This window comes from Lygodium microphyllum, unplaced genomic scaffold (genome assembly GCF_053477565.2).
Source record: "Lygodium microphyllum isolate KBCC unplaced genomic scaffold, Lygodium_microphyllum_v1.1.10 scaffold_31, whole genome shotgun sequence".
NCBI classification, from domain to species: Eukaryota; Viridiplantae; Streptophyta; class Polypodiopsida; order Schizaeales; family Lygodiaceae; genus Lygodium; species Lygodium microphyllum.
Genome location: NW_028229514.1, coordinates 14,879,543 through 14,902,589, shown reverse-complemented (window position 1 = coordinate 14,902,589; position 23,047 = coordinate 14,879,543). Strand labels below are relative to the sequence as shown.

The following is a 23,047-nucleotide window of genomic DNA, read 5'->3' as shown; positions in this document are numbered from 1 at the left end:
GGAACAAAATGGATGTTTTTCCTAGTAAATGTTATTGGGCTGGTTGCTTTAGCTGTGGATGATTTCCTAAAGGGATAATTAAGGAAGGATGGCGCTAGCTACCCCCACGAACCACCAAACTCTAACCAAGGGGGTTATGAATCCGCGCTGAGAATGTGGACTGAACCCACCACGAGAGGTCTCTCCATGGAAATTACTTGGCATAGGAGAACGCTTGGGTGCTAGGGGGGCTCTAGCCATAAATCCCAATGCCTTCAGACCCTACACAAGTGTTCTACTACATGATTCGAAATGGGATCTCAAGGCCTTGATACTAGTTACAAGGTAGAATCTTGGTAGGATAAATCTTCAAGTTTTTATTGCCAGGAGATGGAAGGATTTTTATGCAGAGGCAGAAAGGGACTGTTAATCCTCCTATATGGATAGGAGGCAAACATTAATCTGAAGATAAGTTAAGAAAGTATTTAATCTTGTTTTATCTTGTATTAGTGTATGTGCCCTAAATTACGTAAAGGAACGTGTGATTAATGGGTTAATTAAGGAAGCTTATTTTATGTGTCAAACATAATGTGATAGGTAATTAGATAACTAAAACAACCCCCGAGGGAAGTGTGGTGGATGTGATCGTCGGGTCCATCCTACGGCAGGGTGCTCTCAATTAGCGGAGAGCTTTCCTCAATGGAGTTTATTTGATCCGAACGTTAGATAGACAAGGACCTTAGAACTTGTAAGTTTAAAACCTAATTCATACCGTTTTAGGGAATCGGAATGGGACTATGCCCTACAGTGTCGAAGGGTTTTCGAAAGCAAAGTTGTAACCACAGAGGTTCTTGAGAAACTCCAAGATAGAAGATCAATCAAGTGAGATCAGGCTATGCAGGACAAACTGTTCGTTCTCTAGGCTCCCACATCTAGCATACATGTCAACAAGAGCACCTTCAACGAAAAGATCCAACTCCAAGCTACTTTCAAGAATATGATTATGAATAAACATCCCATGGGATAAGGCTGCTAGAGCATACTTTAAGGATAGTCACAAAGAGATATTTGTCTGCTTTCACACAAGACTCATACATCTGCCAATACAATCTCACAGTTTGCTCCTCTTGTCCAAGCTGCACATGAGCTGAAATAATTGCAGTCCACGTGAAGACATTTTGTTGTTGAATATGCCAAAATACATAAAGTGCTTCCAGCAAACTATAAGCAGGTGCTCCAGCTCTGGGTTCTGACACTTGTAGTTCCAACCTACTTGCAACACACAAACTCCCAATGGTAAAAGTGGCACAGCACCTTGTCACTGCCTGTGACTTCCCCCAGAAACTTCCCTTCAACTCCCTGTTTTCGTTCTATCCCTTGTAAGAGGATTACATAAAAAATACAAGCATACAGGCACAATATGCTTACACCTTGCAATACATTTTCCACAACATACTGAACACTGCAAAGAATGATAAATAGTGAAGATACAATATCAAAGAAGAAAATACAATCATGCAGGCCATAATAAAGTCACATCTGAATTGGAGAATGACTCTTTCCTTTGATCTAATCAAATCAGCCAACATGTTCAACTCTGCATGACTCCACCAGACACCTCTGTTGATAGTTCATCCTCTGCAGGCCCTCAACAATCACTCACAAGTTTAGTTGCTTGTTTACATGTTCTGATGTGAGAGTATCCTGTGCTGGCCTTTTTGATCCCAAGTTCTTTTTTGCATTTTGATAAAATTGTCGTAGTAAGATATTGGTTGCCTCAGTTGATATAACTTGATTACATGGAGGTATTGTCTGATTATGTGTGGCATAGTATGTAGTTGGAGTAAGTTACATTGGGTGCGATGGATCTGAGGATCTCAACTATTACTTTGTGTTGCCTTTGAGACCATGTAGCTTGTACAATCTTGTCCTTCAAGTCTGGCACTGCCTGTAGAGACATCCCAGTAAAAGAGCTGCCATGGTTTGTGGCTTGCCTTTATCTCCATACATCGCAATCCCAGCCATGTAGTCCTGGAACTTAGAACATCAGAACTCTACGTTCTTACTCATTGACGTTCATCCTCCTCTCCTGTCAGATACACTTCACTTCTTCTTCCTTCTTCTTTTCTGTTTATTCTTTTTCCTCTATGCCCCTTCCAATGAGGAAGGAGATTGGATTGATGCCCCCCCCCCATGTAAATCCTAAAGAACTTCCAAGAAGTGATTGAGTAAAAGTGCATCATACTCTACAAGCTTATTAACTTCAGACACTCTCGCTGGAACTAACTAATGCATACGTGCATCAAGGGACTTCACAGAAAGTAAGGACTTCATAGCCACTTGCCGATTAGCAGTGTCACGCAACCTGTAATTAAAGGCAATACCCACTAGATCAACAAATGTTGATCAAATAAGCGTAACAGACACACATTCTTGTCATCATCATCGAACTGTAAAAGGAGCTAGAAACCACAATGGAATTTCCTGGTTCCAGGCTATTCAAAATTGTGCCTAATTCATTGAGCTTTTCTAGATCACAATGGCCTTCTGGATTACTATAATCTCCTGCAAGTTCATAACACTTCTGAACCGTCTCCTTCATGTCTTCCCCACCAACCAAGTGCATGGGCTAGAACAAACTCATCCACTGTCTCATAAAGATTTATGAACCTGCTTGGAGACCTCTCAGTCCTTCATCTTTCCTTCTTGTCAGATACACTGCGCTTTTTTTTCCCCGGGCGGCCTACAACACGCCTCTTTTTGACTAGAAAAGCGGCCCCTCCCACAATAGCAGCAGATAAAGCTTTTACCAATTCTGTTTTGCCCAAATGTTAATGTTTGAATATTCCTCATTCCATAGTTTACCGTGAGATCAAGAGCACAGAACGCAGCCATGGCACCCCCCATAGAATGTCCTGTAACCATAATGTCCAATCCTTTCACTTCATCAAGTATAGACATAACTGCACCAACTACTCTTGTACGAAGTGTGGTATTATGGTAGGCTGTATAAAATCCACGATGTACCATTGCACCTGTAACTCCTGGATAATTTAGATCAAGCTGCTTAAAATACAAATCCTCCATCCAGTTTTGAATAATATTCTCTTGTGTTGCGCGGAATGCAATCACAATTGCATTCAAGTCTTGAGCAAGCCCGACATAAGCCTGCAGGCAGTGTTGAACATCAACTATCAGCTCCATCAATCTGAAACCCTTGGTAGCCATCACACCTAGAGCAATTCCAAGCAATGAGAGAATCCAAATCATTGACATACACCACAAAAGCATACTCCACAAGTATTTGAGCAAGTGTATGGTTGTATTGAAAGCCATCATCATAGTCATGAACCCTTGTAAGTTCTAATCCTCGTCCATCTAGAACAGCTAGCACTAGGCCTAGCAAAAAGAAGCAGCACACAGCCTTTCATATGGCTGACTTGATGAGGCACTCCATGCATTTGAATTCATTGATGAAGTGATCGTTCCTTCTTTTCGCCCAGGAATTGGAAGCCAAGAAAAGCCATAGAAGACATCGCATGCCCACCATTGTTGAAGGAGGATCTTTCAGGTGCAACCCCAGCTGAAAGGAGAGGCAGGAGAAGACCCCTCTCTCTACTATACTACCCACGTAGAACAAAATGCAAACACAATGACTAAGTATGTACAAAGTAACAATTGTCACACACATAGCTTTTTGGTAGATTCCACACCTCGGATGCGCAACAGTACGACAATAGGCAGAGAAGTCGAGCGATGCATCCCTCTCGTTTCCCATTCTCTTCGAACCAAGTGCAGCATGAGTCTGCTTTGGTCCAGTTGTATCTACGCAAAGTGGAGCTGTTGCAAACCGACGCTAGAATGCTGTTAGGAAGACCCGACTACAAGGAACCCGGACTTCAGATCGATCCTAGTGGGAAGAGCCAGATAAGTTTGGTTGCGAGGTAGACTCGAGAGACACTAGTTGGCAAGCCCCGTGCCATTCCGTGGGAGTGCCGTGTGGCGTCTTCTAGATATATCTCTCGATGGATTGCTAAGACGTGTCCCGTGATTTGAGGAGCGGACACATTACATTTGCTAATCTCTTTTTTTACACAAAATCCTCTCAAATTGGCTGAAAGCTACATGCTTTCTTTTACATGTCCTCCTAATCGAGAAGTTATCTATAGTTTTATGGATTTTTACAAGAGATAATATCTAGAATATCTGATGGGACCTAAAACGGGCCGGCACTGGCTCATGCACTAGCCGAACCTCTATCATGCGCTCAACAACCCCACGGCCTCGCGGCCAGGAGCGTGGATGACACATACATCATCTTCCTAAACATCTTGCATTTGTATTACGTCTCATAGTCCAACTCTCTAACCCAATCAACACTCCTCAGAGGGAGTCCCAACACATTGCCAAATAGCACGAAGTACAAACATAGGAGGTCCTCCAACGGCTAAATGCCGCTACCTCACTGCGACTCTCCTACACCTTGGGGATTGGCCCCTCGATGCGTCGCTAAACATATATAACACATACGAACACAAACTTCTCTATTTTATGATTCGCATATTTTCAGGAGATATACCATGCTTCCTCACTTTCTTTCCCCTAGACCCAACGCCTAGCCTACAGCTTGGACAACCTTACCCACTCAACGTTGGTCATATTCCTCTAAAAAGCAATTGCTATGCATCCAGGAGATATTGTCTGATACATTTTAAATTTCATGCTTCATGCAAATTGTGAATGCCCACGTGCTCAAACAATTACAAAAATCAGCATTGGTGCACATGTGGAAAACATTTCTTTCAATGATTTCAACTATTACTCGTATGCGGCATTGCATGAACCTAGCACCGAGAAACCCTCATGCTACTAGGTCCTTAATATTTAATTATCGTCCAATCTATATGATATGCATAAAAAACCAGCAATCTTTTCATCATTTCCTTCAGCATTTAAACACTTTTTACACACTCCACCCCCTCACCCGTTTAGATTGTGCATATTGCATAGGTTTAGGATTCATTTTTCACATTTTTATTGCATAAAAGCCATAAAAACTCACTAGAACATAGAGGTAGGGCTGAACTAAGGCTAAATCTCATACTTCAGACCCCCCATACATCCACAAACATGAATCTTATTTTTCCTTAATTTCGGCACTCAAAATCCATTTTTTCCCTACTTTTAGTGGATTTTCCCTATTTTTCTTGTATTTTTGCAATATTTAATGACTAAAAATTCAATATGAGTTATGGGCTGTGGCCTTAGGTTCATTTGCAGCAAAAAGACAAGTTTAGTTGGTGTGTCTTATGATATTTCCCATTGATATCTCAAAAACACCAAAATTTCCCCTATTTTGCATATTTACGGGTTTTTCACTATTAATTTCATCCACAACACTTATGATTTTTTGATTTTCTAATTTTTTGAGCATAGACATTTGAAAGACATCACAAACAACATTATAATGCATAATCATCTCATGGGAACAAGAATTCATGAAGCAAATTGCATAAAAACACCATTTTCCTTTGTAAAAATGAGATAACCATTCTTTGCGGGTTGCGGGTTTTTATTTTCCATATCTCGGGACTGATTTCCAGCCATCATTAATGCTCATGACAGTCCACAATCAACAATCTTCAATCTTCTTACACCATGGAGCAATCCGGTCTTCATTGGACAAGCATCCATCATCCATTCTTCTTATTCCTCTTCACCACATGAATCTGCCTTTAGGAGAGAGAGAGGGAGGAGAGAGAAAGACTAGATTTCTATCTCAGCATTCAAGCCACCATTTGACGGGCAAGAGGCGGCGATATGACCAGCAAGGAGAAGAAAGACAAGGCCAATGATTAGTTGGGTGGGTTGCTTTTGCAGCCCCCCATCACCCTCATCCTCCCACATGGCGTGATTTTCGGGCGCAGTCTTCTCTTCCTCTTCTTCATGTTTTTTGCCTTCTTCTTTATGCCACGATTTTTTGTGGCATAAAATGCCTCCCAAGACCCCAAGGGTCACATACCATTTGGCCCAACTCATGTCCACCTCTTCAAATCTTGACCAATTCTTGGCCATTTCCCCGTCCGGACTCGGAATTGAGCTCTGAAAAATCTTGGGCATCCGGATCAGCATCCCGCATTTGGCCAGTAACTCGTGTAAACCCGCACGACTGTCTGAAAATTTATGAAAAATCAACAAGTGTCGCTTGGGCGCCTTTAAAGCACTTTGGCGCTTAAAATCGTCCTAGATCGAGCCGCCGCCTTTGACGTTGAATATTTTTCCCTTGATATTCATAATTTTTAGCTATTTTTAAGCACTTCTTGGCACCAAAATTTCGCTCTCAATATAAAAAATTGACTAAAATTTTGTCCAAAAAAATTTAATATTTTGAACCATGGACACTAATACTAATGTCTAAAGTGGCATTGGCTCTCTAAATCTAAAAGGAACCCACACTCTAGAATTTTTTACATGGTGTGCATGTAGCGACACGACATTCACCCCCTCCTAACCTGCAAATCCTCTGGCGCATTTGCCAAAGTTTTACGGATTTGCAGTGCCAGAAGAAGTATCTTCTGCCATGTCAATGTCTTCATCTTCTGCCTCTTCTTCTTCCTCTATGTCTTCATGCTCTTGAATTATATTCAAGTCTTCTAGCTCATATGTTCAACTTTCTCTTTGTTTGAAGAGCTTGATTATTTTTCCAGCTATGGGTATCTTCATGCTTGTTCCATCCAATTCAGCCAATGAATATGTGGCATTGTCATGAATGACCTTTACCATATATGGGCCAAACCAACGCTTTACCATCTTCCTAGAAGCACTGTATTGATTGTCTAGGCTATTGCCATAGACAAGCACCCAGTCATTTTCTTGAATTGCTCTTGGCTGAAATCGATGTGGCTTATCCAATCTTCTTTTGTTATTTAGTCTTGCTTTCTTTAGCTTCTCAATAGCTGCTTGAACATCTTCAGGCCTTCTTTCTAGCTACCATATGCGCAAAGTACAATATCAGACAAGTTCCTTATTAATAGGTTATCATATTTATCTTTGAAATACAAATAGTCCAGCCGGTAAGCTTATCCACAATCCGCCCGAAGGCTATCCAGCAATCCACAGGGATCACTATTCCAAGTTTTCGCCCGTAGACTAGTATGCCGGCCTTGAGATCCAATCCCGAGTCACGTTAGCCTCTTGTGTAGGGCCCGAAAGGTGAGGGATTTATGGCCAGAGCCCCCTGGCACCTAAGCATCCTCCTGCTCCAAGTAGCGCTCAACGGAGAGACCTCTCGTGGCGGGTTCGGTCCACTTTCCCGGCGCAGTCAACAAACCCCTTAGTTAGGGTCAGGCAGGCAGTCGGGGGTAACTAAAGCTGCCTCTCCCTTCAGGACTTCAACCTGAAGTATAGATATCCATTTATCTTTTAATTCATTGATCAAATAAAGCCAAACAATGCTCTAAAATCTGTAGCAAGCACAAACATTTTCATTGATTGTTTTTGTTGGCAAACTGCTAAGGAATGAATCCTTCCTTTCAAATGCATCCAGCACTCGATCTGGGATGACTTGCAACTTGGCAAGATTCCCTATATCCTGGGTTAGGGCGTACCCTATTAACCCGGCCTTGTCAAACCTTAAGTTCAACAATTATTTCAGTTTATCGGCTAGTCTTTAGTCTAATTAATCTTCCTTACTCAAGAAGGATACTAACGTATTCATCCTCTTGCAAGATAACTTGCGTAAGGATCCGCCAACCTCGTTGCGAGAATTTGGCCATCCCCTTGTGATCCAATCACAAAATCAAATGACTCCGCACTTGTTGCGCAAGTGCTGCATCGAACTATGAGTCTATGGAGTCACGAAACAATCTGTTTCAAGTTACTAGGCTGACGTTGTTAAACCTAGGGTTTCCAAGTTTCATCTTGTAAGATTCTTAGGGACAAACCCTAGCTCGCTTTACGATTACATTTCACTGTCCCTACATTTAGTGAATGTGGGCAAATATTTAAGGTATAGGCGTTCTTGGAATTTAGCTTATTCCGAACGAGTACTCCACGGCTTAGGTGTTTTAGTTTTATGCCAATTTGGTTAACTCTAGAAGATAATTTCAAGATTACTTCCACATGATTCGTTGACTATGCGTACATTGATTTTTCAACCCTAACTTATCGGTTTGAGGCATAGGTTAGGTTAATTTCAACTAATCTTCCCTTTTCTTTGTGAAAAAAATTCATGCTAAATAAGCAACATTTTTCTTGCTAATTTATGCAGTTGACAACGATAATTTCATAAAGTTTATGCATCGTAAGAGTCATTTAATGCTTTGCACTTTCCATGATGATTCATTACGATATGGGTTAATAGTGCGAGATGCAATTTATACTTCTAAGCTTAACCGAAGTATACTATTTTAATGGATAATAATCTAGTCTTATAATTCATTTCAATGTATAAGCTATTTGCTACAAATGCATTTATACTTTCTTAATTTGCATGTTTCATTTAAAAGTATTAATGACTAAGTTCCTTCGTCGTGAACAACTAGGACGGAAATATATCCTATTTCTAATAATTAACCTTGCATGTTTGAATTACAACAATATCAAATAAAAATTAAGAAGGAAAACCTAAGCTTGGGGTGAGATATCCACGTGGATACCAGGAGATGACCCTCTCGCGGTTGCGCCTTGGATTTTCTTAGAAGGCATCGCAATTGTAGTTTTTCAGACATGGAAGCAGCTTTACACTCCTTTTTGGAATTCCACCGTTGCTCCCTTGCACTTTCCATCGAAAGTAGTTTTAGAGGGCTCCCTCCTAGAAGTAGGGATTTCGGAAGGGGGTGCCTCAAAATTTCTCACAACTAAGACCCATTGAAGCCATGGGGAAGGCTTAATGGCCCTTGTAAACTCGCACGAACGGGGAATAGAATGGTGTAAAAAAAAACAAGGTGCAGGAGAGCTCCAAGGGTTATTTTTGCATGATCTAAGGGGGGATTTTTAACAACACATGGGGGGGAAAGGAAAGGTTATTAGAGTAAAATTTTATGGGGAGAAACTCTAAGGGAAAAACTCCAAGGGAAAATAGTAACCGTAAAGGTTATAAGTAAGGTCTAAGGACCCTTAGGTCAAACTCGGAGGAAAGGGGTTTCAATATGCCACAAGGGGAGGGCTAGAGAAGGTTTAGACATGGGGGAAAAGGGGTGATTCCAATATCCACGCAAAAGGGGGCTTAAGGGTCTATAAAACATGGACACGAGGGGGGGAATGATTCCAAAGCCAAAAGTAAGGGGCTAAAGGAAAATTAAAAACACTAGGGGGGGTTCCAAAATGCCATGGAAAAGGGGCTTAATATTTTAAGCACTGGGGGGGGGGGGGGGGAGTGAGGGTTTTAAATCCAAGGGAATGGGGTTTTTAGTACGGGGGTGAAAGGGACTTAAGGGATTTTAAAACCCGGGGGGAGGGGATTTGATGAGGCACAGGAAGGGGGGTTAATGGAGCTCTTATAGAAGCTTCTAGAAGTTTTTTTTACATGTGGCAAGGGGGAGTACAATCGACAGCACGCCCTCAGAGCTGGCGTAGGACCTCGGCGGCAGGGCAAATGCCTTTGGTGGTGCCTATCTATGCTACCGCAGTAGCTCCTGGTCTCTTCCCACATGAAGACCGCCTCACTCTTGTTTGCCTAGCGTCACGGCAGCTAGAACTCGTCGACCCCGAACTCTTCCTCCGTCCTCTATCACGGTAGTGCACTCTCTCTGGTTAAATAGGGGGGAGGGGGATCCTCCCTCTCCTTCATGTCAGCATGCATGGCACTACCACCTGCGAGCTCCCACCGAGGAGCTTCCGACTCCTTTCTATTCCCCTCCCCTTCCAGCAGAACATTCGGTTGGGGAGGGGAATAATAAAAAAATTTGCATTATCCTTAGGCAATTTTCAAAATTGATATATCATTATCCCCATTACCTAAAAGGGTTAGTTCACGTGAAGAAGAAATTTAGAACTTTACATTCTCTCCCCCTTAAAGGAATCGAGATGTCCTCATCTCGAGATAAACTGGGGATATTGATGGTTGAGAGTGCCTTCATCTATCCAAATGGCATCCTCTTCGGGATAATCTTTCCACTAGACAAAGCATTCTCTCAAGGTTCTGGATCTTAATTGTCTCTCCCTAACATCTAAGATCTTGTCAGGCCTTAGTTCAAGGACTCCTTGACTAGGCATTACAACTTGTTGATCGTCAAGTACGTGGTTAGGGTTAGGCACATACCTTTTCAATAAGCTGATATGGAATACATTGTGAACTTTTAGGTTCTCTGGGAGTTGTAGTTTATAAGCATTAGGTCCTAGGCACTTGAGGATCTTGTACGGTCCACAATACCTTGGACTTAGCTTCTTGCAATCTCTTAAGGATAGGGAACTCTTTTTAGGGCGTACACGAATGAAGACCATGTCCCCTTCTTCGAAGACTCTATCTTGAGGCTTCAAATCCGCGTATGCCTTCTGTCTATCCTTGGCTGCTTGGATGTCCTGTCTTATTGACTTTATTTGGTCATCCATCTCTTCCAACATCTACCTTGAAGCTTCAACCCTTAAGGTTGGATTTGAGAAGTTTAGGGAACTTCAACAGTCATGACCATATAATGCTTGGAAAGGGGTCATCTGAATGCTTTGCTGGTAAGAAGCATTGTAGGAAAATTCAACCAAAGGCAAATCTCTTCCGCTCACGGCAACAGTATGCCATTAGTATATCCTCCATGACTTGATTTACTCACTCTATTTGGCCATCTGTTTGGGGATGGTAAGTAGTGCTAAAGCTGAGTTGAGTCCCAATAGCTTCAAAGATAGCTCTCCACAAGTGTGATGTGAAGAGAGAATTACGATCACTAATGATTCTTCTGGGTAAACCATGTAGCTTGAATATCTCCTTGATAAACAATCTTGCAATGTCTGAGGCTTTATAGTTTGTCTTTACTGGAATAAGGTGTGCAACCTTAGTAAGTATGCCAACCACATCCATGATAGAGTTGTATCCTCCCTGAACTTGGGGTAGGCCAACAACAAAATCCATACTAATGAATTCCCATTTCATTTGGGGAATGTCAAGCGGTTGCAGTTTCCCTGGGATCTTGATATGTTCGGCTTTGATACGTTGACAAGACAAACACTTGGTGATATATTTGAGAACGCCACCTTTGAGCCTCTCCCAATGGTAGCTCTTCCTGACTGCATTAAGAATCTTGGCATAGCCAGGATGTCTTGCGAAAGGGGAATCATGAGCTTCCCACAATATCTTCTGCTTAAGTGACTGGCTTGCTGGTATACATAGCCTTGTTCTATAGTAGACAAGCCCGCTATTGATAGAAAATTCATGATATTTAGCATGCAGCTTTTGATTCTGATCCTTGATAGAGATCTCCCTTAGCATTGTTTGGTAGGCCGGATCATGGCATGCATCCTCTCTAGCTAGCTCAAGTATAGGGTTGTTTGGCATAGATACTTTTGTAGCTAGAGATTTGGCTGTTGATGGATTCTGCAGGATTAGAGAATCAAGGAATTCCTTGCGACTAAGTGCATCGGCAACTACATTTTCTTTCCCTGGTCGGTACTTGATTTCAAAGTCATACTCCTCCAACACTTCAATCCACCGACGTTTCCTCATGTTGAGCTCGTTCTGGGTAAAGATCCATTTGAGACTCTTATGGTCAATTACTAGAGTAAACTTGCTACCCAACAGGTAGTGTCTCCAAAGCTTTAGAGCATGGATGACAGCTAGCAATTCCAAATCATGCGTAGCATAATTCTTTTCCAAAGCTTTCGAGCGTGGATGACAGCTAGCAATTCTAGATCATGCGTAGCATAATTCTTTTCATGAATCTTCAATTTCCTTGAAGAGTATGCTATAGAATGACCTTCCTGCATGAGTACACACCCCAAGGCAAGTATGTTAGCATCAGTTACTACCTCGAACTCTTTATTGAGGTCTTGAAGTTTTAGAATAGGTGGTGATACCAAACTTTTCTTCAATCTGTCAAAGCTATTTTGTTCGGGAGTTGACCATGCAATGGAAGTTTGCTTCCTTAGTAAGTCCGTTAGAGGTGCTGCAATCAAAGCATAGTTTTTGAGGAAGACCCTATACCATCCTGTCAATCCAAGAAAGCTGCATATCTCTTTGACAGATGTTGGTATTGGCCACTCAAGCAGATCTCTGACCTTGGCTGGGTCCACTGAGATTCCTTCCACTGATACTATGAATCCCTGGTATTCAATCTGATGCTTGAAGAATGCACATTTCTTCATCTTAGCATATAGCTTATGCAACCTCATTGTCTCAAGGACAATCCAAAGTTGGGGTTCATGATCTTCTTCATGTTTAGAATAGACTAAAGTGTCGTCAAAGAAGACAAGCACGAAATCATCAAGATATGGTCTAAAGATATCCTTCATTAACCTGTTGAAGGTGGCAGGTGCATTCGTAAGTACGAATGACTTAACTAGGAACTCAAAGTGCCCATATCTTGTATTGAAGGCAGTCTTGGGGATATCTTCTTCCTTGATCCTTATCTAATAGTAACTTGACCTGAGATCAATTTTGGAAAAGATCTTTGCACCCTGAAGACGATCAAGAAGCTCATCTATTCTACGAATAGGGTACTTATTCTTGACCGTTGCTTAATTCAATCCTTGATAATCAATACATAGTCGAAGTGTCCCATCTTTCTTTTTCTGGAATAGTACTGGAGCTCCCCATAGTGAACTACTAGGTCGGATGTAGCCCTGGTCTAGTAGTTGCTTGAGTTGTTCCTTCAGCGCAATTGCTTTTGGTATGTACATTCTATAAGGTTTCTTTGCAATTGGCGTAGCTCCTGGTACTAACTTAATCTCATGATCCACTTTCCTTTGAGGCGGGAGTTCTGTCAATTCTTTAGGGAATACGTATGTGTATTTATTTAGCCAAGAAGGTCCCTCATTAGCCTCTTATTTCTGATCTAACTTGTTGAGTTTGATCAAGTAGACAGGTAATCCTTTTCTGACTCCTTTTATGATCCGAGATATTTTGACCAATTGGATTCTTGGCACTCCAGCTTCACCTTGAGTTGTGACTAATTCCCTTTCAGAGTTTCGAAAGGAAACTTGACCCTTTCCACAATGAATGTGGGCATCATTAGGCTTAAGCCAATCCATTCTGAGTAGACACTCGTGGATACCTCAATTCATGACTCTGAATTTGGTCAAAGTCTTCTTTCCTCCCAGAAAGAATTCCACCTTAGCAGTTTTCGTGGTACACGTAACCTCACGACCATTTGCCAATTCCACAAGCAAGGTAGGTGCTTCTACTATGGATATTCCTAATCTTTTTGCACATGCTGGTGAGATAAAGGAATGTGTACTGCCACAGTCAATCAAGGTCTTGAAACTTTTACCTTGATAGTTCGACGGTGTCTGAATCACCGAGAACTAGCAATTCGGCCCTTTCTTGTGTAGAGCGGCATGGACTGTTGCCCTTTCAAACTCTGTTCTTATGGTCGGATCTTTTTCTTCTTCTTCTTTGCACATTTGCCTATTGGCAACACAAGCGGTTCTTCCTCTTCCTTAGGTAGCAGCTCCTTGACCACGGCCCGTTCCATAGAAAGGCGCTTGGCGATGTCCTCCACCAAGCTTGGGGCATTGCCTCTTGAAGTGACCCAGTTCGTTGCAGTGGAAACAACGAAGGTTTTGGCCATTGCTTTGAGTAGGAACAAAGTTGTTGACATTGTTAATCCTTGCTTTCTTTCTTTGTCCCTGATTATGACCTTGAGCTCTCATCATTTGAGGTCTGAATGCTCCTCTGTTCGGGTCATTATAAGACCAAGCTTTGTTACCCCTTGGTCTACACTGCACCTCCTGAATTATAGGTGCCGCTCGAATGAGTGTGTCCTGAAGATCTGATGGACGCATAGATTCGAGACGTGTATTGACTAGTGGATTTAAACCCACACAAAATTTGGACACATGCTGTGCCATGTCCATTTGCGGTGCATACTTAAGAAGTGAGACAAATTTAGAATAGTATGCATCAAGCGTGAGCCCCAGCTGTTTTAGCTCGTAGAACTCATTCATTTTCTGCGTGCGATATGCAGGTGGTAAATATCTTCCTTGCACGGATTTCTTTAGCTTCTCCCAGGTAACAGATCCCTTTGCGATCCCTTGATCCCTGCACCATTGCTTCCACCAAAGCCTGGCTTTGCCGGTGAGCTTTAACTTGGCGAGCATAGCCTGATTGGCGGGTGCAGTACCGGCTACTTCGAAGTAATCCTCCATGGATTCAATCCAGATTTCAACGTCCGCTTGGATGGATTTGCCTCTCCCGTCAAACTTTGGTGGCTTAATCTGCTTGAGAAGGAACTTCTTCTCCTAGATTATAGCAGTACTTGATGTAGGAGGTGAACTAGGAACATGTACTTGGGGTTGTGCTTGGATAAAGGTTTCTTAATGTTATTATATGATAATCGTTATTGATTTATATTACATCTTTAATTCTGCTATCACGTAAGCAATGTAGTTACTTAACTTTTTATGAATTCTCATGCACAATCAGACATTGATAAAAAGAAGTCTTATTTGTATTTATATGGGCATAGCCCTTTCGGAATACAACATTTCTTGAGATGATAAGCCAACTGTTACATTTAGTTTGGGGAGAACAATGTTGTATTACATTTATCTACACGAATTGTATAGTAGTATGGTTTTGGGTCATGGATTTTAAGGAATCAGTAAATCATTGGAAGTTCAGGATAACCAGTTAAAAAGGAACTTGTTTGATACTGTTTTTCTATATTAAGTGCTATGATTACGTGAAGGAACCGATACCTTTTGGGCTAATTAAGGAAGTTTATTGATGCATGTCCAACTAAATGTAGTAGGTAATTAGATAACTAAAACAACCTGAGGAAAGTGCGGTGGATGTGGCCATGGGTCCGTCCTATGGATGGGTGGTCCCAGTTGGCTGGGAACTTTTATCAATCATGATGGATAGTAAGAAGATCGTTCAAAGGACACGAACAGCAATGGAACTGACTTAGAGTCTAAGCTATAATAATCCTAGTTTACGCTATTTTAGGGGAATGGAATGGGACTATGCCTTATGGCAGAGAGGTCGAGCCTTGCATCCCTCTTGTTTCCCATTCTCCTTGAACCAAGTGCAGTGTGAATCCACTTCAGACCTGGCATTTCTACGTAAAGTAGTTCGCTCGGGTTCGACTCTAGTTGCCGTTTAAGAAATGACCATTAGGAAAATCCCTGATTTAGGTCGATCCTAAGTGGAAACTGCTAGAATACTTCCACTACGTGGCAGATGCGGAAAGTCCTAGATCTCAAACCCCGTGACATTCCATGGGAGTGCCGGGTGGAGCTTTCTACACATATTTTCTGATAGACTGCTAAGATGTGTCGTGATGATAACAAGTGGATACATTACAGTTGGTATCAGAGCAAACCAACAAAGGATTTGTTTTTAAGAAATCTTAATAAGAAAAATTAAAGCAAATGTTACTATTTCGAACATTTCCTTATTTTCGATACTGTCTTGCAGAATTACGAAGCATGGAACAGGTTCTTAGTATTCCGAGTCATGCTTATGACCACAATGTATTCCCCGGATTATCAAGAAAGGGTTGAGATGATGAACATCTCAGATCGTATCTATAATCCATTGCCTTTATATGTGGAACGAAGATGGACGGGTGCCTCAGGAATCTACTATATAACTGCCCACCGGTTTGCATATCTTTAAACCAACCTAAAGAGGATCAAGTTGTTGGAAGACTTGAAGATCGTGAAGCTGTTCATTTTTGTGGAGGCTCACGTAAACTCAACTTTACATATTCGAGGTCAGAGGGTTGAGCTGAACTCATATGTATATGAGGAAGTGACCCGTGTAATCCCCATCGAACAGGATCAAAGTGTTGGGGCACTATGAGAAGAATGGGTTTCAAAGAAAAGGATACCCTGATCTTCCAATGACTTACCGATTCTTGAAGATCCATGACTCGAAACCATACTATTATCTAGTTCTTATAGATAAATATAATACAACATTATTCTCCCCAAACTAAATGTAACAGTTGCCCTATCATCCCAAGAAATGTTGTATTCCGAAAGGGCTATGCCCATATAAATGCAATAAGACTTCTTTTTATCAATGTCTGTTTTGTTCATGAGAATTGATAAGAAGTTAAGTGGTTAGATTGCTTGGTTGATAGCGAAAATGGAGATGAAATATAAATCATAACGATTAATGAGTAATAACCTTAAGAAACCTTTATCCAGGCACAACCCCAGGTACAAATTCCTAGTTCGCCTCCTACATCAAGTACTGCTATAATCCAAGAGAAGAAGTTTCTTCTCAAGTAGATTAAGCCACTTGAATTTGACGGGAAAGGCAAATCCGTCCAGCGGATACTAAAATTTGGATTGAATCCATGGAGGATTACTTTGAAGCAGCCGATACTATACCCTCCAACCGGGCTATGCTCGCCAAGCTAAAGCTCACCAACAAAGCCAGGATTTGGTAGAAACAATGGTGCAGAGATCAAGGGATCGCAGAAGGATCCGTTACCTAAGAGAAGCTGAAGAAAGCAGTGGAGGGAAGATACTTACCACCTGCGTATTGCACGCAGAAAATGAATGAGTTCTACGAGCTAAAATAGCTGGGACTCACTCTAGATGCATACTACTCTAAATTTGTCTCACTTCTTAAGTATGCGCCACAGATGGACATGACACAGCAAGTGTCAAAATTTTGTGCTAGTTTAAATCCACCAGTGAATACCCGTCTCGAATCTATGCGCCCATCAGATCTTCAGGACACACTCATTCGAGCTATGCCTATAATTCGGGAAGTGCAGACTAGGCCAAAAGGTAACAAAACTTGGTCTTATAATGACCCAAACAAAGGAGCATATAGGCCTCAAATGAAGAGAGTTTAAGGTCAGAATTGGGGACAAAGAAAGAAGGCAAGGACTAATAATGTCAACAACTTTGTCCCTACTCAAAGCAATGGCCGAAACCTCCAATGTTTCCACTACAACGAGCCCGATCATTTCAAGAGGCAATGTCCCAAGCTTGGAGGGGGACATTGCCAAAAGCACTTTTCCAAGGAACTGGTCGTGGTCAAGGAGCCGCTACCCGAGGCAGAGGAAGAACCGCTTGTGTTTCCAACAGGAAAATGTGCGAAGAAGAAGATCCAACCATTGAAGCAGAGTTTGAAAGGGCGACAGTCCATGCCGCTCTTCCCAAGAAAGGCCTGAATCGCAAGTTCTCGGTGATTCAGACACCGTGAGACTATCAAGGTAAAGGTTTCAAGACCTTGATTGATTGTGGCAGTACACATTCCTTTATCAAGGTAAAGGTTTCAAGACCTTGATTGATTGTGGCAGTACACATTCCTTTATCTCACCAGCTTGTGCAAGAAGATTAGGAATAGCCACAGTAGAAGCACCTACCTTGCTTGTGGAATTAGCAAATGGTCGTGAGGTCACTTGTACGAGGCGAACTGCTAAGGTGGAATTCTTTCTGGGAGGAAAGACGACTTCAATCAAATTCAGAGTCATGAGCCTAGGTATCCATTAGTGTCTACTCGGAATGGATTGGCTTAAACCTAATGGCGCCCACATCCATTGTGGAAAGGGCCAAATTTCCTTTCAAAACTTTGAGGGGGATCTAGTCACAACTCAAGGCGAGGCTGGAGTGCCAAAAATTCAATTGGCCAAAGCATCTCAGATTATAAAGGGAGTCAGAAAGGGACTACCTGTCTACTTGATTAAGCTCAATAAGTTAGATCAGAAGTAGGAGCCTAGTGAAGGACCTTCTTGGCTAAAGGAATACGCAGATGTATTTCCTGAAGAGTTAACAGAACTTCCGCCTCAAAGAGAAGTGGATCATGAGATCAAGCTAGTACCAGGAGCTGCGCCAATTGCAAAGAGACCTTATAGAATGTCCATCCTAGAAGCAATTGAGTTGAAGGAACAACTCAAGCAACTGCTAGATCATGGCTACATCTGTCCTAGCAGTTCACCATGGGGAGCTCTAGTACTATTCCAGAAAAGAAAGATGGAACGCTCTGATTGTGTATTGATTACAGAGGGTTGAATTAATAAACTGACAAGAACAAGTACCCTATTCTTAGAATAGATGAGCTTCTTGATCGTCTTTAGGGTGTGAAGATCGTCTCCAAGATTGATCTTAGGTCTGGTTACAATCAGATAAGGATCAAGGAAGAAGATATCCCAAAGATAGCCTTCAACACAAGATATGGGCACTTTGAGTTCTTAGTTATGTCACTCGGGCTTCAGAATGCGCCTGCCACCTTCAACAGGTTAATGCAGGATATCTTTAGGCCATATCTTGATGACTTTGTGCTCGTCTTCTTTGACGACACTTTAGTATATTCTAAATAGGAGGAAGAACACGAAACCCAACTTCGGATTGTCCTTGAGACAATGAGGTCACACAAGCTGTATGCTAAGATGAAGAAATGTGCATTCTTCAAGCGTCAGATTGAATATCTGGGATTCATCGTATCAGCGGAAGGAATCTCAGTGGACCCAACCAAAGTCAGAGATGTGCTAGAATGGCCAATACCAACAACTATCAAAGAAATATGCAGTTTTCTTGGATTGACAGGATGGTAAAGGATCTTCATCAAAAACTATGCTTTGATTGCAGCACCTCTGGCGGATCTACTGAAGAAGCAAACATCCATTGCATGGTCAACAACCGAACAAGCCAACTTTGATAAATTGAAGCAAAGTTTGGTATCAACACCTATCCTAAAAATTCCAGACCTCAGTAAGGAATTTGAGGTAGTAACTAATGCTAGCACGCTTGCCTTAGGATGTGTGCTCATGTAGGAAGGTCATCCTGTAGCATACTCTTTAAGGAAACTGAAGAGCCATGAGAAAAATTATGCTACCCATGATCTAGAATTGTTAGCTGTCATCCATGCTCTAAAGCTTTGGAGACACTACCTGTTGGGTAACAAGTTTACTCTAGTGACTGATCATAAAAGTCTCAAGTGGATCTTTACCTAGAACGAGCTCAACATGAGGCAACGTTGGTGGATTGAAGTGCAGGAGGAGTATGACTTTGAAATCAAATATCGACCTAGAAAGGAGAATGTAGTTGCCGATGCACCCAGTGGCAAGGCATTCCTTAACTCATTAATCTTGCAAAATCCATCAACAGCTAGATCCCTAGCCACAAAGGTGTCCATGTCAAACAACTCAATACTTGAGCTAGCTAGAGAGGAAGCATGCCATGATCTAGCCTATCAAAAGATGCTAAGGGATATCTCTATCAAGGGCCAGGACCAAAAGCTATGGGCTAAGTATCATGAATTCTCTATCCATAGTGGACTTGTCTACTATAGAACGAGAGTGTGTATAATGGCAAGCCAGTCGCTTAAGCAGAAGATATTGTGGGAAGCCCATGATTCCCCTTTCTCAGGACATCCTGGCTATGCCAAGACTCTCAATGCAGTTAGGAAGAGCTACTATTGGGAGAGGCTTAAAGGTGATGTTCTCAAATATGTCACTGAGTGTTTATCTTGTCAACGTATCAAAGTCGAACATGTCAAGATACCAGGGAAGTTGCAACCACTCGACATTCCCCAAATGAAATGGGAATTCATCAGTATGGACTTTGTTGTTGGCCTACCACAAGTTTAGGGAGGATACAACTCCATTATGGTTGTGATTGACATGCTGACTAAGGTTGCACACCTTATTCCAGTAAAGACAAACTATAAAGCCTCAGACATTTCAAGGTAGTTTATCAAGGAGATATTCAAGCCATTGGGACTCAACTCTGTTTTAGCATAGCTTACCATCCCCAAACCGATGGGTCAAATGGAGCGAGTCAACCAAATTATCGAGGATATGCTTAGGGCACACTGCTGTCATGAACCAAAAAGGTGGATTCAATACTTGCCTTTGGTGGAATTTGCCTACAATGCTTCTTACCAACAAAGCATTCAGATGACCCCTTTTCAAGCATTGTATTGTCATGACTGTGGAAGTCCCCTAAACTTCTCAGATCCAACCTTGAGGGTTGAAGCTTCAAGGTAGATGTTGGAAGAGATGGATGAGCAAGTAAAGTCAATAAGATAGGACATCCAAGCCGCCAAGGATAGACAGAAGGCATACGCAGATTTGAAGCGTCAAGATAGAATCTTCGAGGAAGGAGACATGGTCTTCATTCGCGTACACCCAAAGAAGAGTCCCCTATCCTTAGGAGATTGCAAGAAGCTAAGTCCAAGGTATTGTGGACCATACAAGATCCTCAAATGCCTAGGACCTAATTCTTATAGACTACAACTCCCTCAGAACTTAAAGGTTCATACTATATTCCATATCAGCCTATTGAAGAAGTATGTACCTAATCCTAACCATGTACTTGATGACCAACAAGTTCTAATGCCTAATCAAGGAGTCCTTGAGCTACGGCCTGACAGGATCTTAGATGTTAGGGAGAGACAACTAAGATCCAAAACCTTGAGAGAATGCCTCATCCAATGGAAAGATTATCTTGAGGAGGATGCCACTTGGATAGATGAAAGCACTCTCAACCATCAATATCCCTAGTTTATCTCGAGATGAGGACATCTCGATTCCTCCAAGGGGGAGAGAATGTAATATTTATGTTGGAAAATATTAGGTGCCAATACAATGATGATGCCGATATTAAATATACGGACATGGCAATTGTACAATCTCCATTGGCATGAACGAGACCAAAATCAAAGAAACCCGCTTACGCACGTGTGAACCCCCGCTTGGAAGGAGATCGAGATGAGATTGTTATATTTATGGCAATTTTTTTAAAATTATCCCTTCTTCCTCCAACCGAAGGCCGTGCTAGAGGAGAGGGTTATAGCAAGGATGATTAAGCTCCTTGCTGGAGCTTGCAGAAGAAATGTGGCCATGCATTATGGCCGCGTGGGGGCAGGAAGGTCCCCTCCCCTCACCTATAAAAGCCTTGTGGGGGGGAGTGAAGAGGGACAGAGCCACATCGCTGCAGTGCTGCCACGTGAGAAATAGGAAGAAGCATTGCCTCTGTGTGCACCGTGAGGCAAAAGAAGACCGAGGAGGGCATAACGCTGCCAGTTGAGTGGGAGGGAGAAGGCTTGAAGAGAAGGAAGAGTGGTGGATGCCATCGATCAGGCCGTCAGTACTGGGATACGCCACCATATGCTGCCGCTGATCAAGAAATACGCCAACTGCCGCCTTCCTTTTTCTCCCATGTGGTGAACTCACGATCCCGCGAGATTTTTGCATCCATTCCCTTGCAATTTCCACCTAAACCCCTTTTCGTGAGGATTCCACCCAAGTTTCCTTTCTCCTCGAAATTTCCACCTTAGTCCCTTCTTCTTGAAATTCCCACCCAAGTCACCTTAAAGTTCAGGAATTAAACCTCTTTCCCCCTTTTAGCATTTCACAAAGCCCATTTAAAACTACCTTCCCTGGACTTCCATGAGCCTTCCCAATTGGTCCTTATAACCCTGGTCTCCTTTTAAAAGCCTTCCCTCTCAAGTCTTTTAAATCCATTCCCTACTTCGTGGAGGGAGCCTTTAAGGCCTTATAAAGCTGGTTCCAAAAGATGGAGAAATTAATCAAGGAAGACGAATCACAAAGGAAGTTTCGCGTGCGAAGGAGACGGCCAAGATCATAAATCTGCAAAAAGGAAGAATTCGTGATGGCCCCTAAGAAGGCACAAGGCGCAACTGTAGGAGGATCATCTCCTAACATCCATGTGGACAGAAAGGTTATGTTTTCTTGATGATTTATGTGGATGACTTGATCATCACTAGAGATGATGAGCATGGGATTGCTAAAAATAAATCCATATTACAATTTGAGTTTAAGTAAAAGATTAGGGAGAGCTAAAACATCTCCTTGGGACTGAGATTGTGTCTACACCTCAAGCTATGATAGAGGAGCTATCTAGTGGGAATTGCGTTAGTTTGGTTGAATTTGTTTGTGTCAATGGCTCTGAAGCTTCTATCCTGTGGGTTATAATGAGAGGTCAAAAGGGTAAAGATGTTGATAATACTCTTCTCGTCTATGCTGAGAATATCTATTTCATGATAGACTCTTGCACTTTGAGGAGCTAACGACACAACATACCACCATCGAGGTTATCAAGGATTTGAATAGAAAAGTACCTATTCAATATCACATGTAAGGGTGAATTAACATTTGTGGCTATTTCATGTCATTAAAAAAAAAAGGTCATGCACCTATTCACAATGGGCTAGCAAGACAAATGTGTCACGTAGATTTGTCCATCGTTTCTCGGAATTTATTTCTAGAAATCAAGATGGACCTCACTGAATGGTTGCCCTAACTCCTTCCAATAACACTTTGAACCATTGTACATCGAATATGATCATGGAGAATCTACGGTAATCCATTGAGATAACACTTCGCAAGTTCCCAAAATACTCCATCTCATCTAAAATGGTGTTTGGATCTGTGGCTTGCCGTCAGCTCTCTTGCTTGAACTTTTCCATGACACCACAATCTATTGTGGAGCACATTTTGTCGATGTGCTCAATGCGGAAATGTCACTGGCGCGACCACGTTGCATTGTAGATTTTGTACTGTACAATGAAATGATGAGATTAGTTGTCGCATATAAAATCTAGATAGGATGGCTTATAAAACATGCGATCACCTCTGGACTACATCCACTCGAGAATTCCCACTTGACCTCTACCCCTTTGCGAGAAGTTGTGATCAAAGCTCCATGTAACTCGCACATAGACATAAATTGTAGCATCTCCTCCATGCCCTCAGGATATCGAATGAGTCAATGGCATGTACTACATCAAAATTCCAATCACACTTCTTTCTGATATTTCCTTTCTTGCTCGTACCTAGAGAGCCACTTCTCCATGGATGCAAGATGTAACATACAAAAATTATTCACTTTCTCCTTCATTGCAACATCCATTCTTTTTTCTATCCCATTTTCAACCACCACATCTTCAGTCCACAATCTATCATCATCCTTCAATGACCATAGCATATTGTTT

General features: G+C 42.0%; 1 pseudogene; it reads right to left on the bottom strand.

Moving 5' to 3' along the window:
• Positions 1 to 1,911: 1,911 nt before the first annotated feature.
• LOC148009337 (uncharacterized) lies at positions 1,912 to 22,800 on the bottom strand (annotated as a pseudogene).
• Between the last annotated feature and the right edge of the window lie 247 nt (positions 22,801 to 23,047).